We start from the raw sequence: 24,661 nt of genomic DNA, 5'->3' as shown, positions 1-24,661 counted from the left end.
ATTCATAAACTTTTTTGAAGGTGGAAGGGTCCCTTTAATATTTGGAAGACACATAATGGTTTCATCAACTCGTTGTAAAGCGCTGGGGAGGTGGCCGGCGTTACCCCTATGCCGGGCTTACCCCAGAAAAATCAACACTTTTTAAAACTCGATTTTCTCAACCTTATACTTATTAGAGAGAGAAAATATATGAAAAATTGACCTCTCCTCGACATTTAAAATTATTTGAATAGCCAAATATTACTGTATTGATATTTCGACCAACAGGTCTTCTTCAGAATAAGACAGTGTACACAAGTGTACGAGAATACAATAATTGATGCAGCAGACTTATTCCCGCGGTTTTCAAATTCAAAAATTAGCGCGGTTTATCTCGCGCTCATAAAACAGTGGTACAATCAGTGGTACAAGAAGTTGTTAAAAAGGTTGTACCACTGTTTAATGAGCGCGAGATAAACCGCGCTAATTTTTGAATTTGAAAACCGCGGGAATAAGTCTGCTGCATCAATTATTGTATTCTCGTACACTTGTGTACACTGTCTTATTCTGAAGAAGACCTGTTGGTGGAAATATCAATACAGTAACATTTGGCTATTCAAATAATTTTAAATGTCGAGGAGAGGTCAATTTTTCATATATTTTCTCTCTCTAATATTCATAATGTTCCTCGCAAGAGCGCTCCAAAGAAAACCTTATACTTATTCCACGAAACCGAATTTTTGGGAAAACACGGCCAATGAACTTAGCTAGCTAACAGGATATCAACATTTTATACAGCACGTATGGTATGTAATAAAAATGAAAAAGAGCTTACTATGCCGGGCTTCCCCCGGCTTCCCCTAATTGATTCGAGTCGTTACCGGCCACCAAAAGCACACAGTCCCCAAGCTCGATAGCTAAGGGATATCTTATAAAAGTATGATGCTTGTATATCATTAGAAGCGAGCGCAGTCGTACTTTTAGCCAGAAAATAAATGTTCGGGTAATTCTGGGACACCCTGTAGGAACCGATGTGGTTCGCAATAAAATTTATGCGTTCGTAATAAATTGCTAAGATAAGGTCAATGTTCAGGTCATTCGAGGGCATCCATTGTCCATTTGGCTCGATTATTCTAAAAAAAAAAATATTTGATTTCAACGTTTTAACTTTACCTTGCACGAACAGAGGAGCAGAAGCGCATATAAATAAGTGATGGCTCCCTTATAGCCATAACGGGAGTACGATTCTTAGATAAACGGAAATAAGTCGTTAAATTTGAACTCCGACGAACAGTAAAGCATCCATGAGAGGCTGAAATCGTTTACGAATGACCGACTTAAAAAAAAGGTGTAGCGGGTCCAAAACTACGGTTTCATTCTTTACATGCTTATTACTGTCTGGTGAGGCAATGTGAGGGGGTTGTAAACTAATGCAAATGCATGGGTTGGATGGTCTACTTTTTACTTATTTAGTGTTAAAAAAGTTCATCAGGTTTCAGGATTTGTGGGCACAAACTATAGGTACACGCTATAAACAAGGTCATGTAAAGCGACTTGATTATGTCAACAGTGATACGTGTAGGTACGGCCAGCACTTTGCGGTCCAGCACCGGGAGCCCGGTCGCAGCCGGGAGGGCGGGGTGCAGGAGCGCCAGACCGTCTGGGAGGTGGCGCGCACCCCTCCTATTCACAGCGCAGGCCCGGCTCGCCTAACGGTCACCGCTGCCACTACCGTTCACATACTCCCCCTGTCATGAGACAGCAGGGATGGGAAGCTGATTGATGAGGATACCCTTGAGGTGGGTCCGAGATTTGCTCCGCTGCCCGGTACGCTCTTACAATGGGCACATCCGATGGTCGGCTCAGTGGCGGGGCCCGTCCCTTGCGCTGCCCCGGCCCACCGGGGGACCTCCTGTGGCGACACTCAGTCATCCATGAATTGAGCAACTGGTGCAGCCCAAGATGAAAGCTACTAAAAATCAGCTATAAACCTATTTTAACCAGATCGCACCGAATGTCACAAAATGTGTTCCAGATAACCGTTCTAAAAATGGGTATTATCTTGTCATCTACACACTTCTTTGGGATAAATTAACTACCTGTGTTTACTTGCTGATAGGGTGGGTGTCAAGGTCACATGAAGCTGCGGAGACGATGGATTTTAAGGTGACTCCGACTCAGGCTCAGACTTCGACTACGGCAAAAATTATCCGGCTTCAAAAATCGCCTCCAACTCCGACTCCGGACATTGCCCAGCAAGTCCATATAATGAAATAAAATTTATTGTCGGATATCTTTTTATCTTGCCTGAAGCGAACTTTTGCGCGTTCCAAGGCCAATGTTGCCTACTTTTTAAATAGCATGCATAAATAAAAACAGGTTTTGACGCAGCAGCCTTCTTCAGTTTTTTTTTTCAATGAAAACGCTGGTCCAAAACGGGGGTATGTCCTTAGCTTCAACAAAATCAGATTTTGAAAGGTCAACAAGCAAAATATCATGAAGCAACCAGGTGTCGGGCATGACTTTGAGCAATGCAGTGTTAACTTCGGAGTCGGAGTCGGTAAGATTTTAGCGACTCCAACTCCGACTCAGGGCAAAACTTCCGACTCCGACCGACTCCGACTCCGACTCCGCAGCCCTGGGACTCAGGTCAAAGTTATTTTCCTTAGATGACCTCGTTTGGCGTTTCAAAACGTCTCAGCGTATTTTTTATGAGCTGATTACAAATTAAGCACAGATATAAACATTCCGGAACTAGTTCTGGCAATATGTTACAAAACTGACAGCGATGGTTTATAGTTTATACCTAATGGATAGCCGTCGGGACGCCGGTTGACCTGACCTGACCTCGTTTGATCTACTCAAATGGATGAACACATCATCTTTGATCGTAATAATTCTTAAGTTCGAAATCAGGACTCCAGAAGCATAAAGCATCACTTTTAGAAGTTCTACAAGATCTCGATTTTCCCGATATTTGGTCATTGACCTGACCTTCGGCTTCCAGGTCAGACTAATGACCTATGTACAGGGTGAGGCAGAAAGATTTACCTGTTTGTTTTCAGTCCATGACTGGAAAATGTATGAACGGATTTTATTAAAATTTTGCATGCGGCCTCCAGACTTGTGCATTAACATTGATATCGTTTTTGCATTTTGTCATAATTTTTGATGAGCTATGGCGAAGATTATAATTAACCCTCGCCCTGGCAGGGCGCCCGAGCTTTTTTGCGATGCAAACCGAACTATTAGTCGGATCGTGCTTAAATTTTAAATGGCCTCTGGGGCATTCTTCGCGCAACTTTTGGTAAAAAAAAATCGGGTCATATCAGGTCACCGAGCTGCGACGTCATAATAGTTACAACCTCCGACCGTTTTTGACAAAACCGCACATACCTACCGTAACTGGGCTCGGTCTCATCGACAAGAACGAAACATCCCGTGTAATTTATGCTAGAATTTGGCTATCAACTGACCGGTGTGCAACGAGCAGATATGTATTGATACTCGGCAATGGTTATTTTTGTTGTTTTGATTTTTTAATATAGGTATGTTTAGAGCTGTTGTGGCTATTTGTTTAGGCACCAAACAACATCAGTGATAGCGAGGTTATCGTTTTATTGCGTGCAAAGATATGTAAATTGTAGACTGTTCTAATTACCGCACGGTGGAGAATTGAGGTTATACTTTTCCAGGTATGCTCAGCTCAGTTTAGTTTAGTTCATTCAATCAATCATCCATAGGCACACACCCAATGATGGATGAAGTCATAATATAAAACAAAGCTTGTCCAAAAATAAGGCTTGCGTGGTGAAAAGAAGTAATATTTGCGCTACTGAAACAGTTTTTCTTTCTCCAGGGTTGAACTGGAATTTTGTGTGACAGAGTAAGCGACTAAGCGTAAAAATATGTTACAAGTACCACACCTTACACTTCTCTTGATGCATCTAAAATGACCGTCGTGATGCGTGCCACGTGAAAAGTCAAGGCTGTTTAAGTCCTTCCAAGGACAATGTAAATGGATACCATCGGCTTCCACACGCCACGCCCGCTTTCCCTGTAGCTCAATCAGGGGACGAATCGCTGGTTGGTTCTTTTGACCCCTCCTTCCAGGGGCGTCGCCGACGGGGGGGGGGGGTCGCGGGGGTCGTGACCCCCCCCCACTCGCGAGAACCGGGGTGTCGACCCCCCACTTTTGGCGATGCTGAGTTTTCTTTTTTAAGCTATCATGTCAGTGAAGTTGGCGTAAGCAACCTCAATAAATACAACGTCAGATTCAGAATCGCTTCAACAGCTCCGTAGCCCTATTGCTTATAGGCCAATAAGCGGTGGGCGTGGAACATCAGCATAACAATATTTTAACCCTCGCCAGGCGAGGGCCTTTTCCATCACGGACGGCGAGGGGGGGGGTTGGTACGACCCCCCCCCCTCGCGATTGGCTTCTATGGCACTAGAAACACTAAATGTACAGGGTAGGTGGGTCCATAGGAGATCTCGCCCCTGTAAAAGTTTGGTGACTCTAGGTCAATATTTAGGGGGGTTTTGGGGGTATGAGTGCAAAAATTTTGCTAAAACATGTCAAACGTTTTTCGGTTCTAACTTTTTACCTAGTAAAGATAGTGCAAAAATAAAAGCACCAGTGAACTCAGGACGTTCGTGTGCATCGAATGATATACTTTGTTACCCATTTAAGTGAACTCTGGAATTCAGTTGCCGCTAAGCTAGTCCAATTTTCCCCTGACCTTGTACCGGCTTTTGTGACCTGGTGACCTGACCTGAAAAGACTGGGACTTCAAATTTTCAGGATAGGTGCGAAAAGGTTGCCCCAGAAGGTATGCCAACTTTGGCGGCGCTACCCGCCGCCGTTTTTACGTTATTTGCGAAAAACCTTAGGGGGGGGTTGCATCAACCCCCTCGCCGGGCGAGGGGGGTTGATGCCACTATAGCCACTATTCTAGTCCCTTTTTATCCCTCAAACGAATGAGCGCGCCAAAACTGACCCAAGCGTTCGTCTGATTGTCAAAATAATGGTTGCAGTCGATTCGTCGGATGACATATCAGTAACTACGAGGTACCTAAGTCCTAACTAGCCTCAGCAGCCCTGACTACCCTCGGACTTGCCTGAGGTAGCCGAGAAATGGGGTCAGATTGTGGACCCCTCTCGGGCTTTCCCAATAAGACGCGCAAAAAGGAGCCTATTGCAACGAAACTTCCTGTGACCTCGAGCTAATCAATTTTACACCTACTCTAAAAATTTATTGACCATGATTCGAATATAGATGACCTTGGTTCACTTTTTTGAGTTTTATTTGCTTCCACTTACAAGTGAAGTTTTTGGAACTGATTTCGAGTTTAGCGCCCGTTTGAACTTAAAGAAGTAGTTTTGATAAATGGTGGTTATGTAGTAACATGTTACGAATGGTGGTTGTCACCCACTCTATGTAGATGGCCGGCAGGAAGCCTGCTGGTCGACCTGACCTGACCTAACCCGATCTACCCCAAATGCATGGAGTCATCATCTTTGTCCAAAACTAACATCGAACTCGTACCCGGAACCCCGATAACAGCTACGGCTCACAAAGTTCTAGCAGGCCAGCTTTTTCTACTTTTGGGAGTTGACCTAAGATGACCCGGCCAAGACCTTGAAATTGGACATCATCGGCTTTCTCTCATCACGGGCAGCATCCTCGCTTTTCCGCGAAGCTCTACCTCGATCAGGGGCCGAAAGTATACCTTCAGCGTTGCGTTGGTAAACATTTTACCTTAGCGACCCGTAAAACACGAATAAGAGCTATAGTGACACAGAAAGCGTACTCGATAGCTTTTTTAAAGCTCTTTCGCCAACTTCGCCTCAGATAGGTATGACTTCGGGTCTATGGCTTGTGTACCTACCACAGAGGCCAAACAGTTAAACGGACGGATTTTGCCGAAACATTTGTTCTGTACCAACCTATATGATTCAGTGAATGTGTATGATATTCATGTTAGGTATCACCATCGTGTTTGTTTCGTCGAAACACGTCGCATGACTTACAATTTGAACTTAAGAACTTAACTAGAAAACTTGACATCAGGTAAAGGTTAATCAATGGTCATGTCCTGACCGGAAAAGAACCCGCTGCAAAAATGTGCGATAGATCTGTGTTGCTGAGCTGAACACACTTGACACTCCAGCAGGGCATATTTTAGCATACTGACTGCGTCCCATTTTGGGACGCAGCCCCCTGCCTTTGGGACGTAGCCCTCGCGAAATTTGGACCACTGCGTCCCACACTGAAATGCCACGGTTTCAGAGGAAAGTGCGAGCAAAACTCCACCAGCACAGTAGGATAGGGTGGGCAAAGCGCCCACCCTAACTTTTCAGCCTCAGTATCTCCTTATCTTACAAATTTGAAGAACAACCAGGTAGCTGATAAGCTCATTACTTTAGCTTTCTTCAAAAAACACATCAGAAACGTGTGGCATCCCCAGTACCTATTTGAGATATGCCGTCCGATTTGAGAGGACTATACAGATCGGGCGTTTTGCCCCACCCGTGGGGCATAACGCCCATATGAGTGGGGCATAACGCCCAGTCCTGAATGTTTCATCACAATTTTGATACTCTGACAAAATAATGTAGTAATGTAAAATAATGACAAACATCCATTCCCCATTTCATTAGACCTCAACTCGACATATTGCATTATTAAAAACACCTCAAACACTGCTGTCGCCACCCCAGTCCTTATTCAGTCAACGCCTGTCACTGCCATGGTGAGCAAAGATATCTCGCGAATAAATCGTTCTAGACGATCCTAACCAGAAAACTGCATTATAAGAATCCTGAGCAATAGAAACATATCCCGCCACTCACTTTGAGCCCAAAATGCTCGCAATAACCCGTGCTGTATAACTCCCATTGGCCCATGATGGGCGCTTTGCCCCACACCAAAGTGTTCGTATTACCCCAACAACACATTCAAAACAAAATTTGCCAAAATTTAGCCTGTCACAATTGTGTTGCAAGCAAATAAATGCTCAAAGCATAGCTTAAATCTGCAGATTCAACATAACAAAATTTTTATTGCCTTCTTCTATCTCTATCAGACAAAGTTTTGGCACTAAGAAAGCTTTTAATTTCTAGAAAACATCAGCAATATACCAATATGTATTTAATATCCAGAAAGCCCCACTTGTGGAACCAAAAAAAGGGGGGCACAAGCAGATTCCTGCGTGTTCTTGAAAATGGCTATCAAGGATTCTTTAAAAAGTCGAGCATTTCACAAATAAGAGGGGTGGGCGTTTTACTCGCCCTGGGCGCTTTGCCCCACTCTACCCTGCACAATGACACATGTATCTGTACATTATCTCACTTGCATTATATACTATTTCGCTTGCAAAGTGCCCTTTCCGATCGAAGCATGTGCCCTATGCCACCTTTGGGACGCAGTGAAAAATCCTTAAAATATGCCCTGCACTCCAGCACTGAACACTGAACACACACTGAACACAGTACACACTCCATGGGTGCTGTCATTGCTCTACAGCGTCTCCAGCAAAAGTTGTTGTCGAAAATGTGTTAGAGACCTTTGATGACCTAACTAATAGTAATGACTGACCATTCGAGTCTCCACTGGTCATTAGCTGCACCTTGTCTCTAAAATGAGCAGAGGTGCCATGGCTACAAAAGTATCTTATAGCGTTTTTAGCATATTCGTTCAAAGCAGAGGGCATCTCGTGCATTTTCCCATATCTGAGGCCTGTTTCACTAACAAATAAAGTGTGTAATTACAAAGAAAAAACTTGAGTTTAAAAGAAATAATTACCAACATTTGAAATTTGGATTTCACGAAACCTTCGGGCATGAATTTTGAGATTAAAATTTACCAACTTTTTTACAAGAAAAAAGTTTGTAAGAAACATCGAAATCGCAAACTTTCTGTTTCACGAAGACCAAAAACTTGAAAGAAAACGTTGTACTTACAAACCCGAAATTCCAGTGGCCCTTACGTTTGGAATTTTATTACTTTTTGTGCAATGATGCAAAGCAATCAACTATTTAAAACAAATATGATATGCTGAGTCATTATATGCTCTTTTTCACTTAGCACATTCCCTACGAACCAGCTACGAGCAATAAATAAATATCGTCATGTTTTGTCATTCGCGCGCCATAATTGCATTCAACAGTCTTCTGCTGTCAAATGTTTTACGTGTTATTTTCTTTCAATAATAAGATATTGTGAACTATCATTTATACCACTCAGAAACAGCATCATTATTTTTAACCCGCGCGGGGCTGGGGGGGGGTAAATTTTACCCCCCCTCGCGAATTTTTGCGATATCTCAAAAACGGCGGCGCGCAGCGCCGCCAAACTTTCAGTACCTTTTCTTACATCAATTTGACACGTTCCCTGAAAATTTGAGCGAAATCCGTCGGAAAATTTTTGAGAAATTGACGTTTTAGTGACGTCATGTTCGCCATTTTCGCCTCAAAAACGGTAAAAGTTCAAACGCCGCTAACATCTTCATTTTTAAAGGAATCAAGACGTAACAAAAAAGGTTATACGTAATTTTACTTTGTCTATCAAATGGTTATCTCGGTTTTTTGAAAATTTTGGATTTTGGCCTAAATGTTTTCAAAAAAATAACTTTTTTGGGAAAATCATTATAAAATCCAAAATTTTGAGTCTATCGAAAAAACCGGAATATATGTCAGAGAAGTCGTCTATGTGCACCTACATACCAAATTTTAGAAGAATCGGTTCAAAAATGTGGGAGTTATTCAAAATTTTATGACGTCACGACACACAAATTTTTTGAAAAATGACTTTTTTGGCAGTTCTAGACCTCGTACGGAAACAAAAATAGCACCATTCGATTCGCCGTGAAAAACTGCATCAGATAGACACCTTTTTAGGCCTTAACAACCAACTTCAAAATTTGACCTCACTTGACCTGACCTTGACCTGACCTCGACCTGAAATTCATCCAGAGGTGGTCCATATCACTTATTGAGTGTGCCTATTGAATTCTATGAGTAAAATGACCCATAAAACATGTGTCGCACATGCCCTTTTCTATATTTTGTTTTTTGGTGACCTGACCTGACCTGACCTGACCTTGACCTTGACCTCTGAATGATATTGTATGCAACGAATATTGTCTTGGTAGCCTAAGAACACGTTTTGGGCGATCAGTCTCAGTCCATGACTCCATTCTTCGGCAACTACGGTGCAAGGCCGATACTGTAGGAACTTGCAATTTGTACCCTTGACCTGACCTTGACCTTGACCTCAAACTTAAAATTAAGTACATGTTTTTAGTAGTTCGTGATGAGAGCTTTCGATTGGCGTTTGAATTTTCCAAATCGGACCATTAGTTTGGGAGATAACAGGGGGGGTAAAATTTACCCCCCCCCCCCCAGCCCCGCGCGTTCGGCTGGAGACCCCAGCCCCGCGCGGGTTAATTTATTCCTGCAATTTCTGACATGAAAACTAGACATAGTTTGATAAAAAGAAGCAATATCTGCAACATGTTAATGTTCTTGATAAAAAACAATTTTACTGTTTACAAGTTTATTTACCAACTCTTTTTATCGGAGGTGCCGCTGGTGATGAAGTTTAGTGAAACCCGATTTTACATAGTTTGCAAAAATACTTATGAATTGTAAAGTTCAAACACTTGTAATCGCAAGTTTTTAGTGAAACAGGCCTCTTATCATGATTGATTGGTGAGGTCACATATTTGACCTGACTTCACTTTTCAGATGTAAAATCCCAGATTCATTAACTGTTGGCACTTATAATCCCATTCATTACAACAAATTTCAGACTTATAGGAGATAATCTTTTTTATAAATTTAGCTCGAATGTTTGAATGGACGGATTGACAGAGCCGGAGGCCCGGAGCCCACGCTAAGCAGAGCTTGTTGCGTAGACCAGGGCGTATTTTAACATATTAACTGGGTCGGCAATTGCCGACCCAGTCACGGAGAATGCCGACCCAGTGACAGCCGTTTGCCGACCCAGTTGCCGCCCCCTCTAGAATGCAGCACGCACATGCAGGCTAGGTGCCGTCATTCATAGTGAGGCTGCTGCCCTCCAAAATGATAATGCCGCCTCTTAAAGTGAACCAGCCGTCTATAGAAAGTGATCATCCCGCAACTCAATGTGACAGTGCCGCCCCTAAATCTGTTAGTAGCCCCACTCAATGTAATGGTGCCGCCCTTCTAAGCATCTGTGGAGCCCCTCAATTACCGGGGTTACATGAGCAAGTTAATGCGTATCAGGAACGGATTTCCCTATTCGCTCACCATTGTAGTCCGTTTGTAATGCGTATTAACTCTGCTCATGTAACCCCGAGCAATGTGATGATACCGCCCCTCAAGAAGATAATGCCGCCCCTTTCAGTATCGGTGGCGCCCCTCAATGTGATGGTGCCGCCCTCAAAGTGCCGGTGGCGCCCCTGAATGTGATGGTGCTGCCCGCCAACGAGTCGGTGGCGCCCCTCAAAATGATGCTGCCGCCCCTAATAGTGTCAGTGACGTCCTTCGAAGTGTCGGAGGAACCCACCAATATGATGGTGCCGCCTCTCTAGATATCCACATAGCCCCTCATTGTGATGGAGCCGCCCCTCAAGCAGATGATGCCGCCCCTGAATGTGATGGTGCTGCCCGCTAACGAGTCGATGGCGCCTCTCAAAATGATGCTGCCGCCCCTTAAGTGTTAGTGCCGCCCCTTATAGTGTCAGTGACGCTCTTCGAAGTGTCAGAGGAACCCACCAATGTAATGGTGCCGCCCCTCTAGGTATCCACATAGCCCCTCATTGTGATGGAGCTGCCCCTCAAGCAGATGATGCCGCCCCTCAAGAAGATGATGCCGCCCCTTTCAGTAACGGTGGCGCCCCTCAATGTGATTGTGCCTCCCTCAAAGTGCCAGTGGCGCCCCTAAATGTGATGGTGTCTCCTGTCAACGAGTCGGTGGCGCCCCTCAAAATGATGCTGCCGCCCCTAAAAGTGCTGGTGCGCCCCTTAAAGTGTCAGTGGCGCCCTTCAAAGTTTTGGAGGAACTCATCAGTCATCAATACAATGTTGCCGCCCTCTAATTTTCTGTAGCGCCCCTCCATACACATAATGGTGCCGCTTCTCAAACCATCCGTGGCGCCCCTCAAAGTGATGGTGCCGCCCCTTACAGTGTCGGTGGTTTCTCCTCAAAAGTCAAGGTGCCGCCTCTTAAAGAAATACTGGTGTCCCTCGAAGTGTCGGAGGCGCTCCTCAATGATGTTGCCGCCCCTCAAACCTTCCGTAACGCCCCTCCACGTCATGGTGCCGCCCCCAATGTGCTCATGGCGCCCTTAAATGTGATAGTAACGCCGGTCAAAGTGCTCCTGGCAGTGTCGGTGGCGCCCCTTATAGTGTCGGTGGCGCCCCGAACAATATCGGTGGTGCCCCTCAAAGTGATGATGTCACCCTCAAACAAACGGTGGCGCCCTTCGAAGTATCGGAGTCCCTAAATATCATACCTATTGCCACCCATTAACCATCTGTAGCGCCCCTCCATATGATGAAGCCGCCCCTTAAAGTATCCGCGGCGTTCCTTAAAGGTAGTGTGCCACCTTTAAAAGATTTCCCATTTTATTTTTCCTAGGATAAGAAGCTTCTGTTTTTACCTAATATCGCAAAAAAATCAAAAATGGGCCTGGAATAGTGCCTTTTTCGCCTAAAAGTTTTTCGGTTTTTAGATATGTATAACATCTGTAGTGGGCTCACCTGCAAACAGGCGTCGGGCAACAATCGCGAATGCGGCGCACTTGTGACAATAAGCAAAGGTCATTATAGTGTTACGACCATACGACGTACGGGAATGAGTTATCAGCTGTCTAATCGTAGACAACACAATGTCGAGCCTTAAACTGTAAGCCCGTATTGTATTGTTTCTTTTATTTGGCTGTCGAACATTATTTATGGTTTGAAATATGATTTTATGTAAAATAATTGATATGAAAAAGCCGTCTTATAAGTTATGACCCCATTTCACCACACGCAAGTGGCAGAAATGACAATGATCAGCTGACGCATTTTTCTTGGCCGAAGTCAGAGCGCGCGGCCCGACGCACCACGCGTATTTGGAAATTCCGACCTCGACGAGCATCAGAAGCCACCTAACAGGCGTGTTCGAAACCGCAGGAGATGATGATGAACGGGTTTATCGAAACTTGATTGGATGAGCATATCGGTAATAGCGATTTCAGTGTGTGCATTTATTGTTCATAGTGGTGTGAAATGTGGTTGGGGTACGACCGACAACCCGTCGGGGCGAATTTCGCACTGGGGTACTCAAAATTTGAAGAATTTAAGACGTTTCCATGAGTTTTGAAGGTATGGATAAGTTCTAAAAATCCGGTTCTCCTTATCCGGGTCATTAACTCCATATGGTCCAAGAAAGCTGGCACACTACCTTTAAAGTTACAGTGCCGCCCCTTACAATGTGGGTGGCGTCCTCAAAATAAAAGTGATGTTGCCCCCCCCCCCCCGAGTAATGTTGGCGTCTCTTCTTTAAGTATCAGAGGCGCTCCTCATTGTCAACTGCTCACATGGCGCCCTTCAATGTAATGGTGCCACCCCTCAACGCTCAAAGAGATAATTGCGCTCCTCACAGTGTCGGTGGTGTCCCTCAAAGTGGTTTAAGTGCCCTAAAAAAAAAAAAAATGGTGGCGCGCCTCAAAATGATGCTGCCGTCCCTTAGCATATCTGCAGCGCCCCCAAAATGATAGTGCCTTCCCTTAACCGGCGCCGGGCTGAGGTTGTTTGAGCCCCCCTCCCGACCCCTATAACTTGGCTACTTGGGCGACGTAGCGACACGCGGTAAGCGGCATTCGAAGGAGTGTCAAAACTACTTGGGTTAGTTGGTTAACCGTACTTTGGTTAGGTCAAGTCAAATGTCAAATATCAGGTGACCAGAGGTCATCAAAGGTGAAATGTGGGTGAAATGTTGTCTGTTTCAACATTTATTGACAAACTGGCGCATAACTCGGGGAAGAATAGAACTACAGCACCGCGAAAAAGCGCATTCGATAGCTCTTCAACGTTCCTATAAAGTCCTCAGACTTGACCTAACATCAACGACTTAACCTCCAGAGCACAACTTGTTTAACCCGTGTCGGGCGGGGAGGGTTAAAGGGGACAGTGGACCCCCTCCGCCCCTCTACTGAGCTGTTTTAATGAAGAACCTTTTTACTTTAATAATTATTGACTCACGAAAGTTATGACATCGTTTTCTTCAGTACTGCGCTCCTCTCGTCGAGATGCGTCGAATGAACTATAATTTGACATTCAAATGTCATTTGGGAAATTTGAGCTCAGGTCCAGGTCATGACCTGACGGGCCAAAGGTCATGTTGCATATCAGTCGATTTGTATCGTCAAACCGAAATCATCTAAGGTGTTTTCATCGCTCAGGCATATCGCATGTCTCTATCAGAAGTTATTGAAAAAAAAAACCTGCTGGAGGCCTACCAATCCATGACCTGACATGACCTCAAGGACATAACGAGGGGTCGTGGGTGGCATTTTTCCGATTAAGTTTGTCATTTTTAATTGTTTTCTGATGTTTAAATTCGTTAACTTTGACATTTGTCTACCTATAAAAAGAGGTACATGCCCCGACTTTCTCCCATTTCCTTAGGTATACCTAATGGAAGGGTCGCAAAATTGTCCTTACCTTTGGTCAAAGACATCGCAATTTCGAGACTTACATTTTATGTACTTACAGTGACACACTGTTTGTCTTATCAATCGCTGAAGTTATAAAGGGATCGTTCAGTCGGTATATCTATGGTGAGCATTTGCCTGTTCCGTAGCTCAGTTGGTAGAGCACCGGACTCCCCGCATTGTCTCCGCTTGCGTTTTGTCCGCCGGTCGAGCCGGAGAGAAAGTTACCGAGTGAAGGTCATTCAAATTTCTAAAACTCAATGACAAATGTCACTGGGGTCACCAAAATGTTTGAGTAGGTAGGTATAACATTCATTAACTGGGGGGGGGGAGGGATGAACTTATCTGTGCAATACGCTGTTCATTACGCGAGTAACTAATAAATAAAAAAGGTATGAGTTCATCCTTACTCCACCCGCTCTCCCTCTCCATAAAAAGAGAGTTTAAATGTGTTGAATTTTATTTATACCTATGCAGAAAAATAGAGACGTCTAAGGATATGGCCGAATATCAGCGACCCTTGCTGTGTAAGCAATGAGGTATGACAAGTGGGGGTAATGGCCCCGTCCAGCGCCCATGTGGTGCCCAAGTGGGCACCACTCGTGCGACCTGCCGACCACTGTTCTAGATAGAGCCATAAAACGCGTGAATGTTTTAAGCTTGACGATACGGATCGACTGGTATGCAACATGTTCTATTTCTGGTGAGGTCATGAACTTGACCTCAGGTAAAATTTTAAAATTATTTTTTTTTTTGTAAAATCAAATTATATTTCATTTATCGCATTATGATGAGACAAAAACTATATCCCGGAAATACCGCTGAGCTTAGGTTGAATCTGAAATCATTACTTAGAAAGAGTTATAAAAGAACCGTCGAACGTGTCTTTTTTGGTCATTAAATATCAGTAGGTATGCCGCCCCCTCAGATGCCAAGTGCCGCCCCTATGAGTGCAAAATGCCGCCCCTAATTGTGACTGCCGACCCAGTGAAAATCCCTTAAAATACGCCCTGGCGTAGACCCCGATCCCTACCGTCCGATCGCGCAATTCCGGGTATCGGGAGAATTTAGATGCCAAAGTTTAACGTGCCCTTCAAAGCCGGACACGGCCTGCCCCACTCAACTGACTTCAACTGGCTGCGGCTGCTCCCACCAACCGCAGACCATCCCCGTCAGGAGTCTCAAATATCGAGCGCCGGGGCGTCTCGAACCCGGGCTCTCACTACCGGGAGTCCAATGCTTTACCAACTGAGCTACGGGACAGGCAAATCTATACGAATGACAAGATTGCAGGTTTTAGAGGCATTAAAACTGAACTAAACATGACATTGTGACCTGACCTCAGGTGGCCTGTGCTTGATTTTTATGCACGATGCAAAAGTGATGTATGTAGTATGTACAATAAGATACACCGCTGCTTTCGTGGCGCTGCGCGCCGAGATTTTTCTCAACACATGAAAAAACCGGGAGTGTGGCTAATAACACCTCTACCCATCAAGACGAAGACCGGAAACCCGACCCCACCCCACTAAAAAATCCGTGGCGACGCCCCTGCCTCCTCCCCCTCCTGCAATTTAAGTAGCCGCTGCGAACACTAATTCGTGCAAGGGGTCATTTTCAATTTCAATTTCACTTCTCCTTCGGACGCCGCAGCACGCTACTTCCCGCCGCGCGGGGGGCCGAGGGACGCTACCTCCCGCCACACCGGATGACCATCGGGCCTGGGCGCCGCCGCGGCGGGCGATGGACGGCGCTACCTCAATTCAATCTCGAGAAAATCAATCACAAGCACACTGCCAAGTAGTGTACCAAGGTGGTCCAAATTTGTATCCGCCCCTCCTATTGGTCAACGTCACGGCCGCCACAGGGATGCATTACGTCATTCCCGTCTGCCAACGACCAATCACAGTATGGTACTTGCGTATTCATGGTCCCTTCAAATCCTGGGGCCGAACGTAACCTGGGCCCCTGTGTAACCTTGGTCCCAGTGTAACCTGGGTACAATTGTACTCTGGTACTTATGAACGTCACCCCCCGGAACCTGCAGAAAGGCGATACTTCAGTTTTTTACATTGAGGTAGCACAATTTTGATGATGCTTCACTGTTTCTCCTTGGTCAATTACATAAAAAACAGCTTCAAAACACTTTGATTCGCAACATTTACCGAAATATAATAAAGAAACCACCCTATCGTCAGCACGCTACGTCAACTGCCACGACGCAAAATGGCGACGCTGTTTTGCCTCTGATGCGCCAGATATGTAACCTTAAGTAATTGGATACGACTACTAAATACAATATGCCGATAATAGACTATTTTCCTCCTAGGGGACACTGGGAAATCGGGGTTTTCGGGTGAAGGTGATTGAGAAACGTGTTTGCTAGCGACGCGAACCAATGATGTGGCCTTGGCCACAAATAGGGGATATCTTAGGTAAGGGTAAATGGAAAAATGTTAGGTTAAAGAGTTCTGGAATTGTCTCCAGGCCGGCCGAAGGCCGGCCTGGAGACAATTCCAGAACTCTTTAACCTAACATTTTTCCATTTACCCTTACCTAAGATATACTCCTTTTCGTCCCTAGCGCACAAACCCCTGGAAACGTGGTAGGTTAGGTTAGGTTAGGTTAGGTTAGGTTAGGTTAGGTTAGGTTAGGTTAGGTTAGGTTAGGTTAGGTAAGGTTAGGTTAGGTTAGGTTAGGTTAGGTTAGGTTAGGTTAGGTTAGGTTAGGTTAGGTTAGGTTAGATTTGGTTTGAATCTAACCCCCCTCCCCCACCCAAAAACCCCGATTTCCCAGTGTCCCCTAGGATGAAAATAGTTCTTGTTTCAGGATATTGTATTTAGTAGTCGCATCCAATTCTTTTAAATTACATATCTGGCGCATCAGAGGCAAAACAATGTCGCCATTTTGCGTCTCTGCAGTGTGTGCGTAGCGCATCAAAGGTGGGGTGATTTCTTTATTATATTTCGGTAAGTGGTGCGAACTTAAGTGTTTTGAAACTGTTTTTGATGTAATTGGCCATCGAGAAGGAGAAACGATCATTAAAATTGTGTTTCTTTAATGTAAAAAACTGAAGTTTTACCTGCAGAAAGGTTGTATTCCTATCGCCATAATCGAGTGAGTAGTAATTTAATATAATTGCACTGCGCTAATTCCTATTGGAAAATGGAAGCCTTTTCTCTGCGATAAGTGGACGCTATACTGCAAGTACCGGCATGTTATACCATTCCTTGCAGTAACGAGGGCTGCATTGATACCCATATATGGTCATTAAAATTGTATCTATTGACCAATCAATTTTTGGATTTTGGCCTCGTAGTTTCCCCAACTGCTGTAGGTTGAGGTAGCCGGTAGGTACAGGTCTCGCGGGTTTTAGCGGTAGGTTTTGCACCTAGAAAATTTGGTGTATTTCAGGCTATATCTTCGTCATCTTAAGCTTTTAAGTGTTGAAGATGTGACTGACTTGTTGGGTAGCAAGCCGGCCATGATCGTGTAAAATGGCTTCATCGTAGATCGATTAGTTTCTGAGATATAACCGGAAATGTAAAAGTGCAAAACCTACCGCTTAATCTCGCGAGACCTGTACCTACCTAGCTATTCCGGAATCCGGCAAATCCCAACATGCATTTCAAGTCCCAACTCTGTACCTAGTTCTCACCTACTTTTTATCTTGCCTTAGCTAATTTTCTGCTGTTTTGAAAATATCACACCATCACATAAACATAAATAAGCATGACGTCTACGGCGACTGTCTTTCGATCGTATCGTGTGTCCAATGATCGTGTCGCCACGCGGCCACCGTACCGCACACTACCTACTACCTAGGTCAATAAACCGAGCACTCAATAGCCTGTTCAGCAAGTAAGCTTATGTATTTAAACTCAGCAGCTGATTGGACCAAAAACGCTAAAAATCGAAATTGCCTAGCAATTCGATGGGCAGGCAATATTTCCCGCAGGAACGGTAGCTATCGAACATAAAACATGTGACCGTCCCACGCCTGACCTTGTCGCAGTGGTTCTATAGCCTTGTCGCAGTGGATGTCCGTGAAGTTAGCGTCAGCAACAGCAACGAATACAGCGTCAGATTCAGAATCGCTTAAAAAACTCATATCTGGGCAATTGGGGGACGGGGAGCAAGAATATGACCTTTATTTGGCCCTAGCTCTTACCCCTTACCCCTTAATCGGCCCTTAAAGGAAGGGGCGCGTCAAAAGTGCCTCAAGGGCTCGTCTGATCGCCAAAATAAGGGTCGCAATCGATTCCCCGGGTCGATATCTAGCCGCAGCCTCGGGTTCCGGATGTGTGCAACTTACCCCTTACCCCTTAATCGGCCCTTAAAGGAAGGGGCGCGTCAAAAGTGCCTCAAGGGTTCGTCTGATCGCCAAAATAAGGGTCGCAATCGATTCCCCGGGTCGATATCTAGCCGCAGCCTTGGGTTCCAGATGTGTGCAACTTACCCCTTACCCCTTAATCGGCCCTTAAAGGAAGGGGCGCGTCAAAAGTGCCTCAAGGGTTCGTCTGATCGCCAAAATAAGGGTCGCAATCGATTCCCCGGGTCAATATCTAGCCGCAGCCTCGTGTTCCAGATGTGTGCAACTTACCCCTTACCCCTTAATCGGCCCTTAAAGGAAGGGGCGCGTCAAAAGTGCCTCAAGGGTTCGTCTGATCGCCAAAATAAGGGTCGCAATCGATTCCCCGGGTCGATATCTAGCCGCAGCCTCGGGTTCCAGATGTGTGCAACTTACCCCTTACCCCTTAATCGGCCCTTAAAGGAAGGGGCGCGTCAAAAGTGCCTCAAGGGTTCGTCTGATCGCCAAAATAAGGGTCGCAATCGATTCCCCGGGTCGATATCTAGCCGCAGCCTCGGGTTCCGGATGTGTGCAACTTACCCCTTACCCCTTAATCGGCCCTTAAAGGAAGGGGCGCGTCAAAAGTGCCTGAAGGGTTCGTCTGATCGCCAAAAAAGGGTCGCAATCGCTTCCCAGGGTCGATATCTAGCCGCAGCCTTGGGTTCCAGATGTGTGCAACTTACCCCTTACCCCTTAATCGGCCCTTAAAGGAAGGGGCGCGTCAAAAGTGCCTCAAGGGTTCGTCTGATCGCCAAAATAAGGGTCGCAATCAATTCCCCGGGTCAATACCTAGCCGCAGCCTCGGGTTCCAGATGTGTGCAACTTACCCCTTACCCCTTAATCGGCCCTTAAAGGAAGGGGCGCTTCAAAAGTGCCTCAAGGGTTCGTCTGATCGCCAAAATAAGGGTCGCAATCGATTCCCCGGGTCGATATCTAGCCGCAGTCTCGGGTTCCAGATGTGTGCAACTTACCCTTTACCCCTTAATCGGCCCTTAAAGGAAGGGGCGCGTCAAAAGTGCCTCAAGGGTTCGTCTGATCGCCAAAATAAGGGTCGCAATCGATTCCCCGGGTCGATATCTAGCCGCAGCCTCGGGTTCCAGATGTGTGCAACTTACCCCTTACCCCTTAATCGGCCCTTAAAGGAAGGGGCGCGTCAAAAGTGCCTCAAGAGTTCGTCTGATCGCCAAAATAAGGGTCGCAATCGATTCCCCGGGTCGATATCTAGCCGCAGCCTCGGGTTCCAGATGTGTGCAACTTACCCCTTACCCCTTAATCGGCCCTTAAAGGAAGGGGCGCGTCAAAAGTGCCTCAAGGGTTCGTCTGATCGCCAAAATAAGGGTCGCAATCGACTCCCAGGGTCGATATCTAGCCGCAGCCTCGGGTTCCAGATGTGTGCAACTTACCCCTTACCCCTTAATCGGCCCTTAAAGGAAGGGGCGCGTCAAAAGTGCCTCAAGGGTTCGTCTGATCGCCAAAATAAGGGTCGCAATCGATTCCCCGGGTCGATATCTAGCCGCAGCATCGGGTTCCAGATGTGTGCAACTTACCCCTTACCCCCTTAAGTTGCACACATCTGGAACCCGAGGCTGCGGCTAGATATCGACCCGGGGAATCGATTGCGACCCTTATTTTGGCGATCAGACGAACCCTTGAGGCACTTTTGACGCACCCCTTCCTTTAAGGGCCGATTAAGGGGTAAGGGGTAAGTTGCACACATCTGGAACCCGAGGCTGCGGCTAGATATTGACCCGGGGAATCGATTGCGACCCTTATTTTGGCGATCAGACGAACCCTTGAGGCACTTTTGACGCGCCCCTGCCTTTAAGGGCCGATTAAGGGGTAAGGGGTAAGTTGCACACATCTGGAACCCGAGGCTGCGGCTATATATCGACCCGGGGAATCGATTGCGACCCTTATTTTGGCGATCAGACGAACCCTTGAGGCACTTTTGACGCGCCCCTTCCTTTAAGGGCCGATTAAGGGGTAAGGGGTAAGTTGCACACATCTGGAACCCGAGGCTGTGGCTAGATATCGACCCGGGGAATCGATTGCGACCCTTATTTTGGCGATCAGACGAACCCTTGAGGCACTTTTGACGCGCCCCTTCCTTTAAGGGCCGATTAAGGGTAAGGGGTAAGTTGCACACATCTGGAACCCGAGGCTGCGGCTAGATATTGACCCGGGGAATCGATTGCGACCCTTATTTTGGCGATCAGACGAACCCTTGAGGCACTTTTGACGCGCCCCTTCCTTTAAGGGCCGATTAAGGGGTAAGGGGTAAGTTGCACACATCTGGAACCCGAAGCTGCGGCTAGATATCGACCCGGGGAATCGATTGCGAGCCTTATTTTGGCGATCAGACGAACCCTTGAGGCACTTTTGACGCGCCCCTTCCTTTAAGGGCCGATTAAGGGGTAAGGGGTAAGTTGCACACATCTGGAACCCGAAGCTGCGGCTAGATATCGACCCGGGGAATCGATTGCGACCCTTATTTTGGCGATCAGACGAACCCTTGAGGCACTTTTGACGCGCCCCTTCCTTTAAGGGCCGATTAAGGGGTAAGGGGTAAGTTGCACACATCTGGAACCCGAGGCTGCGGCTAGATATCGACCCGGGGAATCGATTGCGACCCTTATTTTGGCGATCAGACGAACCCTTGAGGCACTTTTGACGCGCCCCTTCCTTTAAGGGCCGATTAAGGGTAAGGGGTAACTTGCACACATCTGGAACCCGAGGCTGCGGCTAGATATTGACCCGGGGAATCGATTGCGACCCTTATTTTGGCGATCAGACGAACCCTTGAGGCACTTTTGACGCGCCCCTTCCTTTAAGGGCCGATTAAGGGGTAAGGGGTAAGTTGCACACATCTGGAACCCGAGGCTGCGGCTAGATATTGACCCGGAGAATCGATTGCGACCCTTATTTTGGCGATCAGACGAACCCTTGAGGCACTTTTGACGCGCCCCTTCCTTTAAGGGCCGATTAAGGGGTAAGGGGTAAGTTGCACACATCTGGAACCCGAGGCTGCGGCTAGATATCGACCCGGGGAATCGATTGCGACCCTTATTTTGGCGATCAGACGAACCCTTGAGGCACTTTTGACGCGCCCCTTCCTTTAAGGGCCGATTAAGGGGTAAGGGGTAAGTTGCACACATCTGGAACCCGAGGCTGCGGCTAGATATCGACCCGGGGAATCGATTGCGACCCTTATTTTGGCGATCAGACGAACCCTTGAGGCACTTTTGACGCGCCCCTTCCTTTAAGGGCCGATTAAGGGGTAAGGGGTAAGTTGCACACATCTGGAACCCGAGGCTGCGGCTAGATATCGACCCGGGGAATCGATTGCGACCCTTATTTTGGCGATCAGACGAACCCTTGAGGCACTTTTGACGCGCCCCTTCCTTTAAGGGCCGATTTAGGGGTAAGGGGTAAGTTGCACACATCTGGAACCCGAGGCTGCGGCTAGATATCGACCCGGGGAATCGATTGCGACCCTTATTTTGGCGATCAGACGAACCCTTGAGGCACTTTTGACGCGCCCCTTCTTTTAAGGGCCGATTAAGGGGTAAGGGGTAAGTTGCACACATCTGGAACCCGAGGCTGCGGCTAGATATCGACCCGGGGAATCGATTGCGACCCTTATTTTGGCGATCAGACGAACCCTTGAGGCACTTTTGTCGCGCCCCTTCCTTTAAGGGCCGATTAAGGGGTAAGGGGTAAGTTGCACACATCTGGAACCCGAGGCTGCGGCTAGATATCGACCCGGGGAATCGATTGCGACCCTTATTTTGGCGATCAGACGAACCCTTGAGGCACTTTTGACGCGCCCCTTCCTTTAAGGGCCGATTAAGGGGTAAGGGGTAAGTTGCACACATCTGGAACCCGAGGCTGCGGCTAGATATCGACCCGGGGAATCGATTGCGACCCTTATTTTGGCGATCAGACGAACCCTTGAGGCACTTTTGACGCGCCCCTTCCTTTAAGGGCCGATTAAAGGGTAAGGGGTAAGTTGCACACATCTGGAACCCGAGGCTGCAGCTAGATATCGACCCGGGGAATCGATTGCGACCCTTATTTTGGGATCAGACGAACCCTTGAGGCACTTTTGACGCGCCCCTTCCTTTAAGGTTCGATTAAGGGGTAAGGGGTAAGTTGCACACATCTGGAACCCGAGGCTGCGGCTAGATATCGACCCTGGGAATCGATTGCGACCCTTATTTTGGCGATCAGACGAACCCTTGAGGCACTTTTGACGCGCCCCTTCCTTTAAGGACCGATTAAGGGGTAAGGGGTAAGAGCTAGGGCCAAATAAAGGTCATATTCTTGCTCCCCGTCCCCCAATTGCCCTAATATGAGTTTTTTAAGCGATTCTGAATCCGACGCTGTGTTCGTTGCTGTTGCTGACGCTAACTTCACGGACATGCAGTGGCGCCGTCATCGCAGCAAGTTGGTATCATTTGGAAGCAAGTATTTATAAAGGAATCATGTGAAGTAGAACTTTGTTTTTGCCATGCAATGTATTTGCGTAATGTGATTGTGCTATGCATGTTCACAAATCACAAGATTACTTTACTACTCAAGGACATACCTATTTCACTTTTTCATCATATTCCGTCCTCATGTACTGCCATTGAAATGAAGCAACACTCAGAACGGACTTCTTAGACGTGCGATGAAACTGAGCAATACCTAAAGGCAAAGCAACCCTGAACCCTGTTACCCTCGCCAGGCCATGGCCTTCATAACGGGGACAAAGGAATCTTGACGGGGACGACCCGTTATGACGACCCGTTATGCCCGTTGGTTGACCTATGGCGCCAGTCATTGAACCGTTTGTACGAAAATCATCGAACACGAATACGATTGCCGACGGCCAGGCGCCGTATAAGCTATATAGGAAAACCGATGTAATCCAACTGGTTCAGCTGAAGATAAAAGGTTCAGTTAATTCAACCAATGCCTCACTATCTGGGCTATGTATTGTTACGCGCCCCACTGGGGGGGGGGGGCTTCATAGCCCCCTCATAACTCCAAAACAACCCGGCTGATTGCACTGGCGGTCGCAGCCGCTGGCAAAAGGGGGGGGCAAGGTCACACTCGCGGGACATAACATTTATCCGTCACCGGAGGGGGGGGGGGGGGTGATCGGCTAATTTTTACGCCCACGAGGCGCCGAAAATATTGGCATTACTTATGCTTCATCCACCTCATTTTTGCGTGAAATCTTTAAGCTCAATTTAAGGCAAAATCACCAGTTCCATTTCCCGTCCCACGGTGTTTCCACCGGTCGGGCCACTGCACCATGGCGACGGATCGGTGTAGCATATACTGGAAGGTCGAGCACGCGGATTCATGACCTTACCACTATCAAACAATTCGGAAAAGTACAGATACCTCTTGCTTTGAACAAGCATGTGAAACCCAGAGAGCATTTTCAAACCATGACATTTACCCATATAGATGTGTAGCGGCGGGAGAAAGTAGGTACACCGACCTCTGGAGACCCTCGGCCCCACAGGTTCCTGGTTTTCAAAATTGGCATCTGAGGGCCGCGCGCGACTCGTGCCGGGCTTCGCAACGGCTCTATTGGGGCTCGGCTCACTCAACCTGTCTTATAGTCCTACTGCTAAAAAGACTGGCCCTGAGCCCTAAGGACTTCATCAGTCTCTGCCAGCCCCACACACCGGCTCATGGGGTCCCGACGTCGAAATATGAGGGAATCTGCGCGGGACCATCAGGACGTAAAGTAATCTGGATCAGGACCAACGTAAGGCTGTGCAGGAGTCTATGTGAGCCCTGTGATCTTCAGAAGCCCACCCATGTATGTTTTCACTTAGAGGCCAGTTTAGGGCCCTCAGAGACCAGTACAGGACCTGCAGACTGCAAAGGCCAGTAGTTTGAGACCATCAGAGACCGAGGTGGGCTCTCTGAGGCTAATGTGGGTCCTTACTCATTACAGGCCAACATGGGGCCCTCAGAGGTCAGCGTGGGGCCCTAAGAGACCGGCATGAGCCGTCGTTGGACCCCAGAGGCCAGCAGAGGGCCCTCAAAGGCCAGGATGGGCCCTTCTCAGAGGCCAATGCAGGCCCTTAGAGGCCGGCATCGGGTCTTCAGCAGCCAGTGCGGGGCCCTCATTGGCACCTAAATGTTCGTCTTGGGACACCAGAGACAGCAACAAGGCCATTAGAGACCGGTGTGAGACCCTCAGACGCCGGTTGGGGCCCCTGAGGCCGGTTAGGGGCCCTCATATGCCAGATGTGGGGCCTCAGAGGTCGATGTGGGCTCTTAGTGGTCAACATGGGCGCTTGACCGCCACTGAAGTTCCATCAGAGGTTAGTGTACTTGTAGGACGCTCAAAGACCGGTGTGGGAGCTATATTAATAGCTGGGCGTGTGTTTTTTTTTTTTAGCCTCGTGACTATCGAATCAGGGCCAGGGCCCCATACACCTATGGAAGTCCATCGGTTGCTTGAGGGCGGCGGGGGCAAATGATATGACGGCCCCCTTTATGTGCCTGGGGGGGGGGGCATGGCCCTGATGCCCCCCCCCCCCCAGCGACCGCCACTGTGTACACATTACATACAGGCCTCTGAGATTACATACTAGCTCATGCAAACTCTATGCAGGCCCCGGAGGTCCC

The 24,661-nt window shown here is 47.2% G+C and overlaps 1 protein-coding gene across 4 annotated transcripts in view; it reads right to left on the bottom strand.

The window, feature by feature from the left end:
• The window catches only part of LOC122366286 (WD repeat-containing protein 89-like), a 36,342-nt gene extending 18,901 nt beyond the window's left edge, over nucleotides 1–17,441 (bottom strand). The window contains exon 1 of one of the 4 annotated variants that reach the window (XM_043338357.1): nucleotides 17,330–17,441. The gene's annotated coding sequence lies outside the window, so the exon portion shown is untranslated. Of the gene's footprint in view, nucleotides 1–17,261 lie in introns of all 4 variants that reach the window. The other 3 variants (XM_043338358.1, XM_043338360.1, XM_043338359.1) reach the window with 3 other exon arrangements.
• Between the last annotated feature and the right edge of the window lie 7,220 nt (nucleotides 17,442–24,661).

This window comes from Amphibalanus amphitrite, unplaced genomic scaffold, assembly GCF_019059575.1.
Source record: "Amphibalanus amphitrite isolate SeventyFive unplaced genomic scaffold, NRLGWU_Aamphi_draft 000794F_arrow, whole genome shotgun sequence".
Taxonomy (NCBI): Eukaryota; Metazoa; Arthropoda; class Thecostraca; order Balanomorpha; family Balanidae; genus Amphibalanus; species Amphibalanus amphitrite.
The sequence above is the reverse complement of the archived record's forward strand: the minus strand, read 5'-3'. Positions and strand labels throughout refer to the sequence as shown.